The 17343-nt window shown below is 34.5% G+C and overlaps 1 protein-coding gene across 2 annotated transcripts in view; it reads left to right on the plus strand.

Annotated features, from left to right (window-relative positions):
• The window catches only part of LOC143246614 (thyrotropin-releasing hormone receptor-like), a 110714-nt gene that overhangs the window by 54019 nt on the left and 39352 nt on the right, over nt 1–17343 (plus strand). For both annotated transcript variants that reach the window (XM_076493636.1, XM_076493637.1), the window contains exon 2: nt 365–484. The gene's annotated coding sequence lies outside the window, so the exon portion shown is untranslated. The remainder of the gene's footprint in view (nt 1–364; nt 485–17343) is intronic.

Here is a 17343-nt window from a genome sequence, read left to right on the forward strand (position 1 = left end):
GAGGGGGCGAAGCCACCCTTACAAACATAGAGGTATTAATCGCCCCGGATTAACACAGTAACAACTAAAATTGTTGGCTAGGTCCATGAAGAGACTGAAATTTTGCGTATTACTATCCGATGGAGTTAAATATATTTTACATTGTAAGACAAATAGCTAGAAAGAGCTCTATGCACGACTTATTGATATAATTAATACAATAATAAATTACATAGGCCTGCGAAGGTTTTCATTGACTTGAAATTTTTACGTGTTCTATGGTATTCTGTACGTTGAATCCGAAAATGAAATCCGTTTTCTCCACCGCCGACAGATTTTTCACTGAACATCATATGTAACTTTTGCTTGTTTGTTTTTCTTATAGCAAAGCCACATCGGGTTATCTGCTGTGTCCACCGAGGAGAATCGACACCCTGATTTTAGCATTGCAACTCCTTAGGCTAACAGCTGTCCCAGCGGGGAACATATATGCACTTTTACACAAGTGAGTCATTTTCATTAAAATTCGTTAAAAAGTCTGTAGAATAAATTTCAAACAATCTATAAAGTAAGGGTTAAATAATCTGTAAAATACAGTGTTAAATAATCTGTAAAGTGAGGGTTAAATAATCTGTAAAATACAGTGTTAAACAATCTGTAAAGTAGAGGTTAAATAATCTGTAAAATAAAGTGTTAAACAATCTGTAAAGTAAGGGTTAAATAATCTGTAAAATACAGTGTTAAATAATCTGTAAAGTAAGGGTTAAATAATCTGTAAAATACAGTGTTAATTAATCTGTAAAATAAGAGTTAGATAATCTGTAAAATACAGTGTTAAATAATCTGTAAAGTAAGGGTTAAATAATCTGTAAAATACAGTGTTAAATAATCTGTAAAATACAGTGTTAAATAATCTGTAAAGTAAGGGTTAAATAATCTGTAAAATACAGTGTTAGATAATCTGTAAAGTAAGAGTTAAATAATCTGTAAAATACAGTGTTAAATAATCTGTAAAGTAAGAGTTAAATAATCTGTAAAGTAAGAGTTAAATAATCTGTAAAATACAGTGTTAAACAATCTGTAAAATACAGTGATGAACAATCTGTAAAGTAGGGTTAAATAATCTGTAAAATACAGTGTTAAACAATCTGTAAAGTGAGGGTTAAATAATCTGTAAAATACAGTGTTAAATAATCTGTAAAGTAAGAGTTAAATAATCTGTAAAATACAGTGTTAAATAATCTGTAAAGTAAGAGTTAAATAATCTGTAAAGTAAGAGTTAAATAATCTGTAAAATACAGTGTTAAACAACTGTAAAGTAAGGGTTAAATAATCTGTAAAATACAGTGTTAGATAATCTGTAAAGTAGAGGTTAAATAATCTGTAAAATAAAGTGTTAAACAATCTGTAAAGTAAGGGTTAAATAATCTGTAAAATAAAGTGTTAAACAATCTGTAAAGTAAGGGTTAAATAATCTGTAAAATACAGTGTTAAATAATCTGTAAAATAAGAGTTAGATAATCTGTAAAATACAGTGTTAAATAATCTGTAAAGTAAGGGTTAAATAATCTGTAAAATACAGTGTTAAATAATCTGTAAAATACAGTGTTAAATAATCTGTAAAGTAAGGGTTAAATAATCTGTAAAATACAGTGTTAAATAATCTGTAAAATACAGTGTTAAATAATCTGTAAAGTAAGGGTTAAATAATCTGTAAAATACAGTGTTAGATAATCTGTAAAGTAAGAGTTAAATAATCTGTAAAATACAGTGTTAAATAATCTGTAAAGTAAGAGTTAAATAATCTGTAAAGTAAGAGTTAAATAATCTGTAAAATACAGTGTTAAACAATCTGTAAAATACAGTGATGAACAATCTGTAAAGTAGGGGTTAAATAATCTGTAAAATACAGTGTTAAACAATCTGTAAAGTGAGGGTTAAATAATCTGTAAAATACAGTGTTAAATAATCTGTAAAGTAAGAGTTAAATAATCTGTAAAATACAGTGTTAAATAATCTGTAAAATAAGAGTTAGATAATCTGTAAAATACAGTGTTAAATAATCTGTAAAGTAAGGGTTAAATAATCTGTAAAATACAGTGTTAAATAATCTGTAAAATACAGTGTTAAATAATCTGTAAAGTAAGGGTTAAATAATCTGTAAAATACAGTGTTAAATAATCTGTAAAATACAGTGTTAAATAATCTGTAAAGTAAGGGTTAAATAATCTGTAAAATACAGTGTTAGATAATCTGTAAAGTAAGAGTTAAATAATCTGTAAAATACAGTGTTAAATAATCTGTAAAGTAAGAGTTAAATAATCTGTAAAGTAAGAGTTAAATAATCTGTAAAATACAGTGTTAAACAATCTGTAAAATACAGTGATGAACAATCTGTAAAGTAGGGGTTAAATAATCTGTAAAATACAGTGTTAAACAATCTGTAAAGTGAGGGTTAAATAATCTGTAAAATACAGTGTTAAATAATCTGTAAAGTAAGAGTTAAATAATCTGTAAAATACAGTGTTAAATAATCTGTAAAGTAAGAGTTAAATAATCTGTAAAGTAAGAGTTAAATAATCTGTAAAATACAGTGTTAAACAATCTGTAAAGTAAGGGTTAAATAATCTGTAAAATACAGTGTTAGATAATCTGTAAAGTAGAGGTTAAATAATCTGTAAAATAAAGTGTTAAACAATCTGTAAAGTAAGGGTTAAATAATCTGTAAAATAAAGTGTTAAACAATCTGTAAAGTAAGGGTTAAATAATCTGTAAAATACAGTGTTAAATAATCTGTAAAATAAGAGTTAGATAATCTGTAAAATACAGTGTTAAATAATCTGTAAAGTAAGGGTTAAATAATCTGTAAAATACAGTGTTAAATAATCTGTAAAATACAGTGTTAAATAATCTGTAAAGTAAGGGTTAAATAATCTGTAAAATACAGTGTTAAATAATCTGTAAAATACAGTGTTAAATAATCCTGTAAAGTAAGGGTTAAATAATCTGTAAAATACAGTGTTAGATAATCTGTAAAGTAAGAGTTAAATAATCTGTAAAATACAGTGTTAAATAATCTGTAAAGTAAGAGTTAAATAATCTGTAAAGTAAGAGTTAAATAATCTGTAAAATACAGTGTTAAACAATCTGTAAAATACAGTGATGAACAATCTGTAAAGTAGGGTTAAATAATCTGTAAAAAATACAGTGTTAAACAATCTGTAAAGTGAGGGTTAAATAATCTGTAAAAAATACAGTGTTAAATAATCTGTAAAGTAAGAGTTAAATAATCTGTAAAATACAGTGTTAAATAATCTGTAAAATAAGAGTTAGATAATCTGTAAAATACAGTGTTAAATAATCTGTAAAGTAAGGGTTAAATAATCTGTAAAATACAGTGTTAAATAATCTGTAAAATACAGTGTTAAATAATCTGTAAAGTAAGGGTTAAATAATCTGTAAAATACAGTGTTAAATAATCTGTAAAATACAGTGTTAAATAATCTGTAAAGTAAGGGTTAAATAATCTGTAAAATACAGTGTTAGATAATCTGTAAAGTAAGAGTTAAATAATCTGTAAAATACAGTGTTAAATAATCTGTAAAGTAAGAGTTAAATAATCTGTAAAGTAAGAGTTAAATAATCTGTAAAATACAGTGTTAAACAATCTGTAAAATACAGTGATGAACAATCTGTAAAGTAGGGTTAAATAATCTGTAAAATACAGTGTTAAACAATCTGTAAAGTGAGGGTTAAATAATCTGTAAAATACAGTGTTAAATAATCTGTAAAGTAAGAGTTAAATAATCTGTAAAATACAGTGTTAAATAATCTGTAAAGTAAGAGTTAAATAATCTGTAAAGTAAGAGTTAAATAATCTGTAAAATACAGTGTTAAACAATCTGTAAAGTAAGGGTTAAATAATCTGTAAAATACAGTGTTAGATAATCTGTAAAGTAGAGGTTAAATAATCTGTAAAATAAAGTGTTAAACAATCTGTAAAGTAAGGGTTAAATAATCTGTAAAATACAGTGTTAAATAATCTGTAAAGTAAGGGTTAAATAATCTGTAAAATACAGTGTTAAATAATCTGTAAAATAAGAGTTAGATAATCTGTAAAATACAGTGTTAAATAATCTGTAAAGTAAGGGTTAAATAATCTGCAAAATACAGTGTTAAATAAGCTGTAAAATACAGTGTTAAATAATCTGTAAAGTAAGGGTTAAATAATCTGTAAAATACAGTGTTAAATAATCTGTAAAGTAAGAGTTAAATAATCTGTAAAGTAAGAGTTAAATAATCTGTAAAATACAGTGTTAAATAATCTGTAAAGTAAGAGTTAAATAATCTGTAAAATACAGTGTTAAACAATCTGTAAAGTAAGGGTTAAATAATCTGTAAAATACAGTGTTAAACAATCTGTAAAGTAGGGGTTAAATAATCTGTAAAATACAGTGTTAAACACTCTGTAAAGTAAGGGTTAAATAATCTGTAAAATACAGTGTTAAATAATCTGTAAAGTAAGAGTTAAATAATCTGTAAAGTAAGAGTTAAATAATCTGTAAAATACAGTGTTAAACAATCTGTAAAGTAGGGGTTAAATAATCTGTAAAGTAAGGGTTAAATAATCTGTAAAATACAGTGTTAAATAATCTGTAAAGTAAGAGTTAAATAATCTGTAAAATACAGTGTTAAACAATCTGTAAAGTAAGGGTTAAATAATCTGTAAAATACGGTGTTAAACAATCTGTAAAGTAGAGGTTAAATAATCTGTAAAATACAGTGTTAAACACTCTGTAAAGTAAGGGTTAAATAATCTGTAAAATACAGTGTTAAATAATCTGTAAAGTAAGAGTTAAATAATCTGTAAAGTAAGAGTTAAATAATCTGTAAAATACAGTGTTAAACAATCTGTAAAGTAGGGGTTAAATAATCTGTAAAATACAGTGTTAAACAATCTGTAAAGTGAGGGTTAAATAATCTGTAAAATACAGTGTTAAATAATCTGTAAAGTAAGGGTTAATAATCTGTAAAATACAGTGTTAAACAATCTGTAAAGTATGGGTTAAATAAGCTGTAAAATAAGGGTTAGACAGATTGTGACTTAAGCATTTACAGAAGATTTTCAAACACATTTTCACATAAGAGCTTTGACGAAAAGCTACACAATAGGATATCTGCTCCGAACTTTAACCTTATAAACTTTCTAGCGTACTGTTGCGCCATCGAGGACATAAGTAAAGATATTTATATTTCATATACGTAAGATTTTTCGTTTCTCTTGGTGAGTAGAATTTCTAAATTTTAATTTGTTTGAAAGTTACAATTTTTATAAACTCGAAAATAGATGACGAAACATAAAAAATAAAATCATCACCAGGTGAAAAACGTTTCCAAAATAACTCAGCTTACAAAACCATTTCATAAAATTTTAATAATTAAATAAGATATAATAAAACGATGAAATATATAACGCAAAAATAAGAAGTCTCAGTTTATCTTCCATCGCATTACATGGAATTACATTTTACGTTTTTCACATGTTTTTCATAATTATTTTAGCTCTGAAAATATTCCATCAAATTTGGCCGAAAAATGCGCATCATTCTATTTAAAACAACAAAAATTTACGAAGTCCAAGCTTTGTTGCTCTCTCAAAAAATACATCAGAAACAAAATTAAAAAAGGACTGTTTACGACTTTACATTTTATTCCTCCGCTAACTTAGTTAGTTCTTTTCAGACATTTTTCAGACACGTTTCTTATAATTAAAGTTTTTAATAATCAACACTCTGTGGAATGCTTATAAAGAACAAAGAAACCTAAGTTAACATCACAATAAAAAAGATCTCAGTGCATTTTTGAGAAAATCAAAGTAGAACAAGTTAAACTACAATTTGGCTCTCAAAACATCAAGGATACAATCTCTATTTGAATAATCTCTTCCTTTAGATTATAGGATAAATTTTGCAGTTAAATTATAGTTTAAATTTTAGAAAACCAAGGGTAAATTCTGTAGCTGAACGACACTTTAATTTAGAAAAAATCTCACCGTATGTATTTGTTCCTATTATAATTGACTCGCAACTTCATATTGGTAATAACACCCCTAAAAATCCAAACACAGGTTTGATCCCGTTTGTAAGCGTTATGTAATTATTAGGCCCAGCATGGCCAGGTGGTTAAGGCACTCGACTCGCTTTCTGAGGATCGCGGATTCCAATCCCTGTCACACCAAGCATGGTTGCCGTTTCAGCCGTGATAGCGTTATAACGTTGCGGTCAATCCCACTGTTCGTTGATAAAAGAGTAGCCCAAGAGTTGGCAGTGAATGGTGATGACTAGCTGCCTTCCCTCCAATCTTACACTGCTAAATTAGGGACGACTAAAGCAGATAACTCTCGTGTAGCTTTGCGCGAAATTTAAAAGAAACAGACACAAATTGTAATCTAGTGTTGCGCCCGCAAGCATGAACCTTAACTACGAGGGCTAATTTCCCTCAAGTCAGAAGTGGTGCTTTGGGAAACAGGTTTATAATGTCTACCGTAGCAGCTAGCAAAATAGAAACTAATACTAAAGTTTCGAGCACGAAACGGAAAGAAAGAAACGGACATTACAAAAGAAAAATCCATGATGAAGAACAAAAAATTACCACTTTAATTTCACGATAATAAAACGAAACTCAGTGTCAGCTCAGGTGTAAAACAAGTAATTGTAATTCGATCAAACTTGATCATCCTTGCAATGAGTTTATTAAAGTAGCTTAACTTACTTGGATGAAGGTCAGAATGTTAAACTAAGTAAGGATTGAATAACATCCCATTTGTGTTATTCTGTCCAGAATTGGCTGTACTAAATAACGGTATTTCACTGTAGAAATCAGACGATGTGATTTGGATAGATTGAAGTTGTTTGGTAGTAGAAAACAATCTGAAATCTTTATAAAAATAAATTTAAATTTTTTGGTATTAATTAATTTTCTATGAATGTATAAAGCTTCCCCCTCTCCTTAATAAACATTAATATTTTTTTTCGAAAGAGGACCAAAGGTCTCCTGGAGGGTCACCTGTTTTAACCATTCACACCACTATAGTGTGTTGTCGGTCAGTCAGTAGACACTAAAATGACGTCACATTAGGGGCATTTAACGTTGTAATTGGTACCGTCGTGACGTCAGTGAAACATGCGCATGCTAGGAATCACGAGAAGAATTATGCACTCTGTAGGCTGCAATACGGCATGAAATATGAACTTCAAAAGCAAGGAATAAAAACATTTGTTATACTAAACGTTGGTTTGAATTACTCTTGGAAAAAACACTTTCGAGAAACCTACGGCAAAATATCTAGTAAACATAATATGCTTATAACACAATAACATTTTGTGCTTTAAAACAAATTAACCAAAAGTTTCGACAGAAATACATACCTGAAAAAGTTCAGATGAAAACCTGATGATTTCTGATGTAAAAATAACAATAATCAAAAAACTTAAACTAGCTGAGCTCTTGTTACGGAACTGATAGAAAAAAAAGATTTTGAAATATACTCTTCAAAAAAAGAAACGCAAAAGGGATATTTTTTTTTTTAAAGAGAAATATATGTAATAATATTACAAGCTCAGAGTATGTGATGTTACACGTGTTAAGGCACTGATTGTCAGACCAAAATGACAATAAAAGTTGTGCACTTTGAAAACGGAGGAAAACATCGGATTTTTCGCCAAAACGCATTCATGTCCAATAAATGTGTTTGAGAGATCTGCATGTTCTGCAAGTGCAATATGTGCAAAATCCCTATAAAAGTGACGGGTTCTCGGTTTCCATAGCTCAGTGTTAGGCCACCGACACGCAATACAGTTACGCCAAGACTGACTGAAGCACAACGCAACAACCCCATTGGTCGCTTTGAAGCAGGCGAATCTCGATCAGATGTTGCCAGAGCTGTGAATGTCCACCCAAGCACCATCACAAGGCTATGGAATCGTCACCAACAATATGGATCAACCCGTGACCGTCCACGATCTGGCAGATCTCGTCTGACCACACCCGCACAAGATCGCTACATCCGGTTATGTCACCTTCGGGATAGGACCACCACTGCGGCGTCTACTGCCTCAACCATACCAGAGCTGCGTAGGATTTCTGATCAGACCGTACGCAACCGTCGACGAGATTCTCAGGCCCCATGTGCAACCCATCATGGTGAACGTCAATGACGTTTTTCAGCATGACAACGCCCGTCCTCACACAGCCCGACTCACCACTGTCTTATTGAAACACCACAACATCAACGTTCTTCCCTGGCCCTCCAGATCACCAGATTTAAACTCCATCGAACATCGTTGGGACGAGTTGGACCGACGTCTGCGACGGCGACAACCTCAACCGCGGACTCTACCTCAGCTTGCAGCAGCTTTGCAGGCTGAGTGGACAGCCATTCCACAAGATGTGATTCGTCATCTCATCGCTTCCTTGAGCAGGAGATGCCAAGCAGTTATTGATGCTCACGGGGGGGGGCATACTCGTTATTGACGTTGAGTGACGTTAAACTTCAACTAGTGAGCGTGGACTTCGCCTTTGCAGACTTTGATGTTCAGCAGTGAATGTGCAAAGTTTCACACATGTCATACAGAACTACCGGAATAAACTTGTTAACAATATGTCTCATATTTTGCCTTTTGCGTTTCTTTTTTTGAAGAGTATATATTCTAATACGAGCTTCATTGACGTAAGTAAATAGACAAGAAAATTCTCGTGTCTATCAAAGTAATGCAACCTAAGCCTAAAAAAAGTTTTATTATTAAGTAAAAGATTTAAAGAGATTCTCTTATCTGTTGTGAAGCTGCATAATATTACATTCAAGTAAAGAGTAGAACAAACGTTAAAAAATGTTCAGAGAGTTTATAATATTCTAACTTGTTTCGGTTTTGAAAGGAAAAGAAACATATGCATTGTAATACAGATAATTTCGTATCAAATGGCATGACGAAATTTGGTGTAAAGATGTCTTCTTTATTACGTAGAAGCTGTATTTATAGCGCCCTCTAAAGTACAGTTAAAAAGTTAGTGACATTTGAAATGCTCCTTGCAGCTGTTACAATTCTTTGGAGTTTTGAGTTTGTAACAGCTGTTGGAGCTCTTTACGGTCTACTGTTTGCATAGATAACACACCACGAGTTTAAGGTGTTTGATTCGAATTATAAAGGTCTTGAAACCATCTTTTTTTTTTTGTAGATTGCGAGTTTGTTTCTGTTACAATACTTCTAATAAATGACTTGCGTGTCTGACTTTGAGATTCGTTGAGGCAAAGGTAACATACAGTAGTTACCATGTTTCCAAACTTATAAAATGGAGAATGTTAGTCGACGAAAGAAAATGTAAAGTGAGATACACACACACACACACACAGAGAAGATATAAATCTCGTGGCAAAAAACGTGTAACTTAAAGTACAACAAATTTAATATATAATACATGATATCTAAATGTTTTTTTGTTTAATTCGCTGTACATGGCCCGGTATGGCCAAGTGTATTAAGGCGTTCGACTCATCTTCCGAGAGTCGCGGGTTCGAATCCCGGTCGCACCAAACCGTGGGTGCGTTATAATGTGACGGTCAATCCCACTATGCGTTGGTAAAAAAAAAGTAGTCCACGAGTTGGCGGTGGGTGGTGATGATGACTAGCTGCCTTCCCTCTAGTCTTACACTGCTAAATTAGGGACGGCTAGCGCAGGTAGCCCTCGAGTAGTTTTGCGCGAAAATGAAAAACAAACAATTCCCTGAACTTTAAGTTATATATTTGTTTTACCAGGAGATTAATACCTTCTATCCGTATTTATATATTTTTTAATGTTCTGTAACTTAAACAAGCAAACATTTAGATTACATGGATTATTTATCTACTCTACGTATGTCTGAAAGAAATATAATTCTCAAATTTTGGCTATGAACTTAAATAAAATAAACTTACATCTTTCTCCTTGCTTGTTTGTTTTGGAATTTCGCACAAAGCTACTCGAGGGCTATCTGTGTTAGCCGTCCCTAATTTAGCAGTGTAAGACTAGAGGGAAGGCAGCTAGTCATCGCCACCCACCGCCAACTCTTGGGCTACTCTTTTACCAACGAATAGTGGGATTGACCGTCACATTATACACCCCCACGGCTGGGAGGGCGAGCATGTTTAGCGCGACGCGGGCTCGAACCCGCGACCCTCGGATTACGAGCCGCACGCCTTACATCTTTCTCCCCGAAACAAAATCATTCATCAGTAACTAACTTTGTAGCACCAATCTTCATCATCAATTCGTATCAGGTAACATATTAAGTAACAACTGTAACAACACGTTTACCAAGATCGCCGGAAAACAATATTTTCGAGATATACTTATCTGTCACTCAGTTCAAAGTCAGAAAACATCCCGAAATGTAGCCACATGACTAGAGGCCAGGGAATATTTCTCACGCAACAATTACAAGTAGTTTCATATGAGTTTAATTACTGGTTTACAGCAGTTACAAAAGGAAACTGTTTTTATTTCAACAATAAAACTTTCCGATCTTCCGAGGGTCGCGGGTTCGAATCCCGGTCGCACCAAACCGGGATTTGTGGATTTAAGTTAATAATGAGTGAGCAATGTGCTTATTAAATTAGTGAAGTAAAATGAAGTTTTAGCTGTTTGCACAAACCAATACGTGTGGTTGGTAGAGTCTGTTTATCTATTTTATATCCTATAAGGAAAACAACTAGACAAATTTAAATTGTGGTAAATGTGCGAAACGTTTGGGTACAATTGGAAATGTCTAGGAAAATAATGGTTTCATAGAATGGTGTTTGTTGATTGTGGAACTATTTGAATTTTATATTAATTTTATCCTGTTAATGTTAGCTTCAAGTTTTAATATAGTGGCATTCTATTCGAAGAACTTGTGGTTGTTTTTTATCCGTCATGTTTGTTCGTTTGTTTTTGAATTTCGCGCGCAGCTACATGAAGGCTATCTGCGCTAGCCGTCCCTAATTTCGCAGTATAAGACTAGAGAAAAAGCAGCTAGTCATCACAACCCACCGCCAACTCATGGGCTACTCTTTTAGCTAAGGAGTAATGGGATTGACCTTAACTTTATAACGCCCCCAAGACTGAAAGACTAAGCACATTTGGTGTGACAAGGATTCGAATCCGCGATCCTCAAATTACGAGTCAACCACCTGGCCATGACGGGCTTTTATCCGTCATGGACGTTAGAAGTGGGGGAGGAGTTGATTGTTATACATAATTTTCTGAAAATGAGTTTAAATTTCATTTCAGGCCCGTTGCGGCTACATTGATCTGCCAGAACTTCCCAAATTCCTGTTAGTGATATGCTGATAGTTTCTACATACAGGATAATGCTAATGATTAGGTTTCCTTTGTTTGATGGTGCGTTTTTGTGGATTTATTTGTTCAACGCGACTTGTCTGTGCATTTTGTAATTCGTTAGTAATTTGTGTAACTAGTAGAATAGGAAGTTGATATATATTAGTAAAGTATTGAGTTAGATGCGCAATTTGTTTCACCAATATTCTTTGTGGTGTATGCAGCATATTCTAAACTTAGAGACTTTTAGACTTTCTTTACTGGTGAATTACATGATTATAAACCTGATGAATTGATTTCCGCTCTGTGGTGTTTTTCTGCTGGGAATTTTAATGGTAAAGCCTTGGAAAATAGGGTTCGTATGATGCTGACATTTTATAAAGTTGTTCGGTAAGTACTCTCATTTTAAGGTTTCAATTTGATGTCTTAGTTTATTTATTAGGTGTAAGGATCTTGTTTGTTCGTCTTGACTATTAACTCGCATAAACGCCACCTACTCACCCACTCCAAAATAAAGGCTGAGGTAAGGTCGTGACTGTAGTATCTACAGATGTTGGCCCAGCATGGCCAGGTGGTTAGGGCTCTCGATTCGAAATCTGAGTATCGCTGGTTCGAATCCGTCACAGGGAAAGCAGCTAGTCATCACCACCCACCGTCAACTCTTGGGCTACTCTTTTACCAACGAATAGTATAAATAAATAAAAGCCAATTCAAGACAATATATGGACATTGCCCTGAAAAGGGCCGAAGTGGGTTACTCTGACCATTGAGCACTACAACTACAACATAGTAGTAGTTGATACGAAAGTAAGGATGGAGGAAGAGATCTTGTGCACCTGTCCCTCCTGGATATCAAAATTTCCAACAAATACCCACTAAGAAGAAGCAGAAAAATCCGTCACACCAAACAAACTTGTGCTTTCAGCCGCTGGGGCGTTACAATGTGACGGTCAATCTCACTATTCGTTGGTAAAAGAGTAGCCCAAGAGTTGGCGGTGGGTGGTGATGACTAGCTGCCTTCCCTCTAGTCTTACACTGCAAATTAAGGACGGCTAGCGCAGATAGCTCTCGTGTAGCTTTGCGCGAAACTCAAAAACAAACAAACAGATTTACGTTGACTTTAATGCAATGTTAACAACTGGTACTTATGTCTACTTAAAATTAATTTACAATTAATGACGCAATCTAAATAAATTAAGACGTCACGAAAAGACATGAAAAATCGCAAATATGGTAACAGGTAGTAGTTTAACGTATATCGCTGTGCTATGTGTTATTGTGACTAGTGAAGATACACTGTTTCATGACGTAATTATAAATTAAAAGTAATTAATACGCAGGTCACGTGAAGGTGACGTTGGTAATTTAGCTGACGTATTCCGAAACATTAACGCGAATGGTAAAACAATCCCTCATTTTATACCACTAACCAGAGGAAGGGAGCTAGTTAGTAGCATCCACCGCCACAAGGGCTTTGTTAAGCTTTGGAGAAAACAGAGAGATTGACTGTATTGCACTTTTATTAAGCATCCACAGCTGAAAGTGCAGAGCGTATTGAGTGACGTAACGACACAAACCTTGGACTTTCATATCTGTATTGTTTGTTTGTTTGTTTTGTAATGTCGCCTAAAGCTACTCGAGGGCTATCTGTGCTAGCCGTCCCTAATTTAGCAGTGTAAGACTAGAGGGAAGGCAGCTAGTCATCACCACCCACCGCCAACTCTTGGGCTACTCTTTTACCAACGAATAGTGGGATTGACCGTCACATTATACATCCCCACGGCTGGGAGGGCGAGCATGTTTAGCGCGACGCGGGCGCGAACCCGCAACCCTCGGATTACGAGCCGCACGCCTTACATCTTTCTCCCCGAAACAAAATCATTCATCAGTAACTAACTTTGTAGCACCAATCTTCAACATCAATTCGTATCAGGTAACATATTAAGTAACAACTGTAACAACACGTTTACCAAGATCGCCGGAAAACAATATTTTCGAGATATACTTATCTGTCACTCAGTTCAAAGTCAGAAAACATCCCGAAATGTAGCCACATGACTAGAGGCCAGGGAATATTTCTCACGCAACAATTACAAGTAGTTTCATATGAGTTTAATTACTGGTTTACAGCAGTTACAAAAGGAAACTGTTTTTTATTTCAACAATAAAACTTTCCGATCTTCCGAGGGTTTGCGGGTTCGAATCCCGGTCGCACCAAACCGGGATTTGTGGATTTAAGTTAATAATGAGTGAGCAATGTGCTTATTAAATTAGTGAAGTAAAAATGAAGTTTTAGCTGTTTGCACAAACCAATACGTGTGGTTGGTAGGGTCTGTTTATCTATTTTATATCCTATAAGGAAAACAACTAGACAAATTTAAATTGTGGTAAATGTGCGAAACGTTTGGGTACAATTGGAAATGTCTAGGAAAATAATGGTTTCATAGAATGGTGTTTGTTGATTGTGGAACTATTTGAATTTTATATTAATTTTATCCTGTTAATGTTAGCTTCAAGTTTTAATATAGTGGCATTCTATTCGAAGAACTTGTGGTTGTTTTTTATCCGTCATGTTTGTTCGTTTGTTTTTGAATTTCGCGCGCAGCTACATGAAGGCTATCTGCGCTAGCCGTCCCTAATTTCGCAGTATAAGACTAGAGAAAAGGCAGCTAGTCATCACAACCCACCGCCAACTCATGGGCTACTCTTTTAGCTAAGGAGTAATGGGATTGACCTTAACTTTATAACGCCCCCAAGACTGAAAGACCAAGCACATTTGGTGTGATAAGGATTCGAATCCGCGATCCTCAAATTACGAGTCAACCACCTGGCCATGCCGGGCTTTTATCCGTCATGGACGTTAGAAGTGGGGGAGGAGTTGATTGTTATACATAATTTTCTGAAAATGAGTTTAAATTTCATTTCAGGCCCGTTGTGGCTACATTTATCTGCCAGAACTTCCCAAATTCCTGTTAGTGATATGCTGATAGTTTCTACATACAGGATAATGCTAATGATTAGGTTTCCTTTGTTTGATGGTGCGTTTTTGTGGATTTATTTGTTCAACGCGACTTGTCTGTGCATTTTGTAATTCGTTAGTAATTTGTGTAACTAGTAGAATAGGAAGTTGATATATATTGGTAAAGTATTGAGTTAGATGCGCAATTTGTTTCACCAATATTCTTTGTGGTGTATGCAGCATATTCTAAACTTAGGAGACTTTTTAGACTTTCTTTACTGGTGAATTACATGATTATAAACCTGATGAATTGATTTCCGCTCTGTGGTGTTTTTCTGCTGGGAATTTTAATGGTAAAGCCTTGGAAAATAGGGTTCGTATGATGCTGACATTTTATAAAGTTGTTCGGTAAGTACTCTCATTTTAAGGTTTCAATTTGATGTCTTAGTTTATTTATTAGGTGTAAGGATCTTGTTTGTTCGTCTTGACTATTAACTCGCATAAACGCCACCTACTCACCCACTCCAAAAAAAAGGCTGAGGTAAGGTAGTGACTGTAGTATCTACAGATGTTGGCCCAGCATGGCCAGGTGGTTAGGGCTCTCGATTCGAAATCTGAGTATCGCTGGTTCGAATCCGATGCTTGATAAAAGTGCAATACAGTCAATCTCTCTGTTTTCTCCAAAGCTTAACAAAGCCCTTGTGGCGGTGGATGCTACTAACTAGCTCCCTTCCTCTGGTTAGTGGTATAAAATGAGGGATTGTTTTACCATTCGCGTTAATGTTTCGGAATACGTCAGCTAAATTACCAACGTCACCTTCACGTGACCTGCGTATTAATTACTTTTAATTTATAATTACGTCATGAAACAGTGTATCTTCACTAGTCACAATAACACATAGCACAGCGATATACGTTAAACTATTACCTGTTACCATATTTACGATTTTTAATGTCTTTTCGTGACGTCTTAGTTTATTTAGATTGCGTCATTAATTGTAAATTAATTTTAAGTAGACATAAGTACCAGTTGTTAACATTGCATTAAAGTCAACGTAAATCTGTTTGTTTGTTTTTGAGTTTCGCGCAAAGCAACACGAGAGCTATCTGCGCTAGCCGTCCTTAATTTAGCAGTGTAACACTAGAGGGAAGACAGCTAGTCATCACCCACTTCTAACTTTTAGGCTACTCTTTTACCAACGAATAGTGAGATTGACCGTCACATTGTAACGCCCCAGCGGCTGAAAGCACAAGTTTGTTTGGTGTGACGAATTTTTCTGCTTCTTCTTTGTGGGTATTTGTTGGAAGTTTTGATACCCAGGAGAGACAGGTGCACAAGACCTCTTCCTCCATCCTCACTTTCATATCAACTACTACTATGTTGTAGTTGTAGTGCTCAATGGTCAGAGTAACCCATAGCACTTCGGCCCTTTTCAGGGCAATGTCCATATATTGTCTTAAATTGGCTTTTATTTATTTATACTATTCGTTGGTAAAAGAGTAGCCCAAGAGTTGACGGTGGGTGGTGATGACTAGCTGCTTTCCCTGTGACGGATTCGAACCAGTGACACTCAGATTTCGAATCGAGAGCCCTAACCACCTGGCCATGCCAGGCCACCAATCACGACGGCTTGTGCGTTCTCGATGATACAAAATTGCATTATACTAAAGTAGGTATCGCTTATGATAATTGCTGTTCCACAATTCCTGTTTCTTTTTGGTCTGTTTTATTTTGTGCTCTTGTTGTTCATCCAAATTTTTCATGTGTTCAAAGTGTGGGCTTTTTGGAGTTGTCGAACCAACGCCACCTTTGCTTTCACATGGTGATGCTGTCTGAAAGGTTTATCCACATAACTTCTTTAGAAACTTTAAGAAACTTTGTGCACTTTAATCTTATTAAACAAAATTCCTGAACCTCTTCACCCAATCATTTCCCATTGTTGACACACGTGACACGTACGTATAAATTCAAGTTCATGGAATGAAACATTTTTGTGTTTAGAACTCGTTTCGGTCGTGAATAATGTGTTTTCGTATTTGAAATGGTTTAGTTCAGTTCTGAGCACTGTTTGAAAGAAACCATTACTTTTACACGAGAGTCGCATGAAGTAAAAATTATGGACGTCACGTCTCGTGCTTCAAGGCCGAATAAAATAGTTTTTTTTTTAAACAAAGAATTTGCTGTTGTAAATTGTGTAAAGATGTTTAATTCCGATATTTTGTGCAGCGCATGTCCTAGTAGTTTACGAAACATAAGTCTCTCTTTAATAAGAAAAACACTTTTTCATATTTTTTTTTTTGCACTTTAAATAAAAAAAATTCTGGTTTCTTACAGCATCAGGCCTGATATGGCCGTGTGGTTAAGGCGAGCGACTTGTAATCTGAGGTTCGAGGGTTCGATTCCCTGTCGCACCAAACATGCTCGTCTTTTAGCAGTGGGGGCGTGATAATGTGACGGTCGATCCCACTATTCGTTGGTAAAAGAGTAGTTCAAGAGTTGGCGGTGGGTGGTGATGAATAGCTGTCTTCCCTCTAGTCTTACAATGACAAATTAAGGACGGCTAGCACAGATAGCTCTCGTGTAAAATTCTATGTTAAATATAATCAATTCAGCATCTTATCTAACATTAAAATCCAGCTACAACAACAATGAGAACGGAAGCAACTTCTGCTTGAGTTGAGAGTTTATGACGTTAAAAATGGGTACAATATACACTTCCCATTATGTGCGCATGTCTCTGAGTTCACTGACAACGTAGTACGTACGCGGTTAAAATTACTTGGAAATCGGTTAACACAATTATTTGAAGTATGCAACACCAGACTCAAGTGAGAAGCCAAGTTACTATATGTGCGTGTTTGTGTTTACTTATAGAAAAGCCACATCGGGCTATCTGCTGAGACCAACGAGGGGAATCGAACACCTGATTTTAGCGTTGTAACTCCGTAGACATACCGCTGTACTAGAGGCGGGGGCCGGGTTCCTATCCAATTTATTAATTTAAATAATCACTATTTACGTAGATCATGCTGTATCGTAAATTACTATTGTA

This window comes from Tachypleus tridentatus, chromosome 3, assembly GCF_004210375.1.
Source record: "Tachypleus tridentatus isolate NWPU-2018 chromosome 3, ASM421037v1, whole genome shotgun sequence".
Classification (NCBI taxonomy): Eukaryota; Metazoa; Arthropoda; class Merostomata; order Xiphosura; family Limulidae; genus Tachypleus; species Tachypleus tridentatus.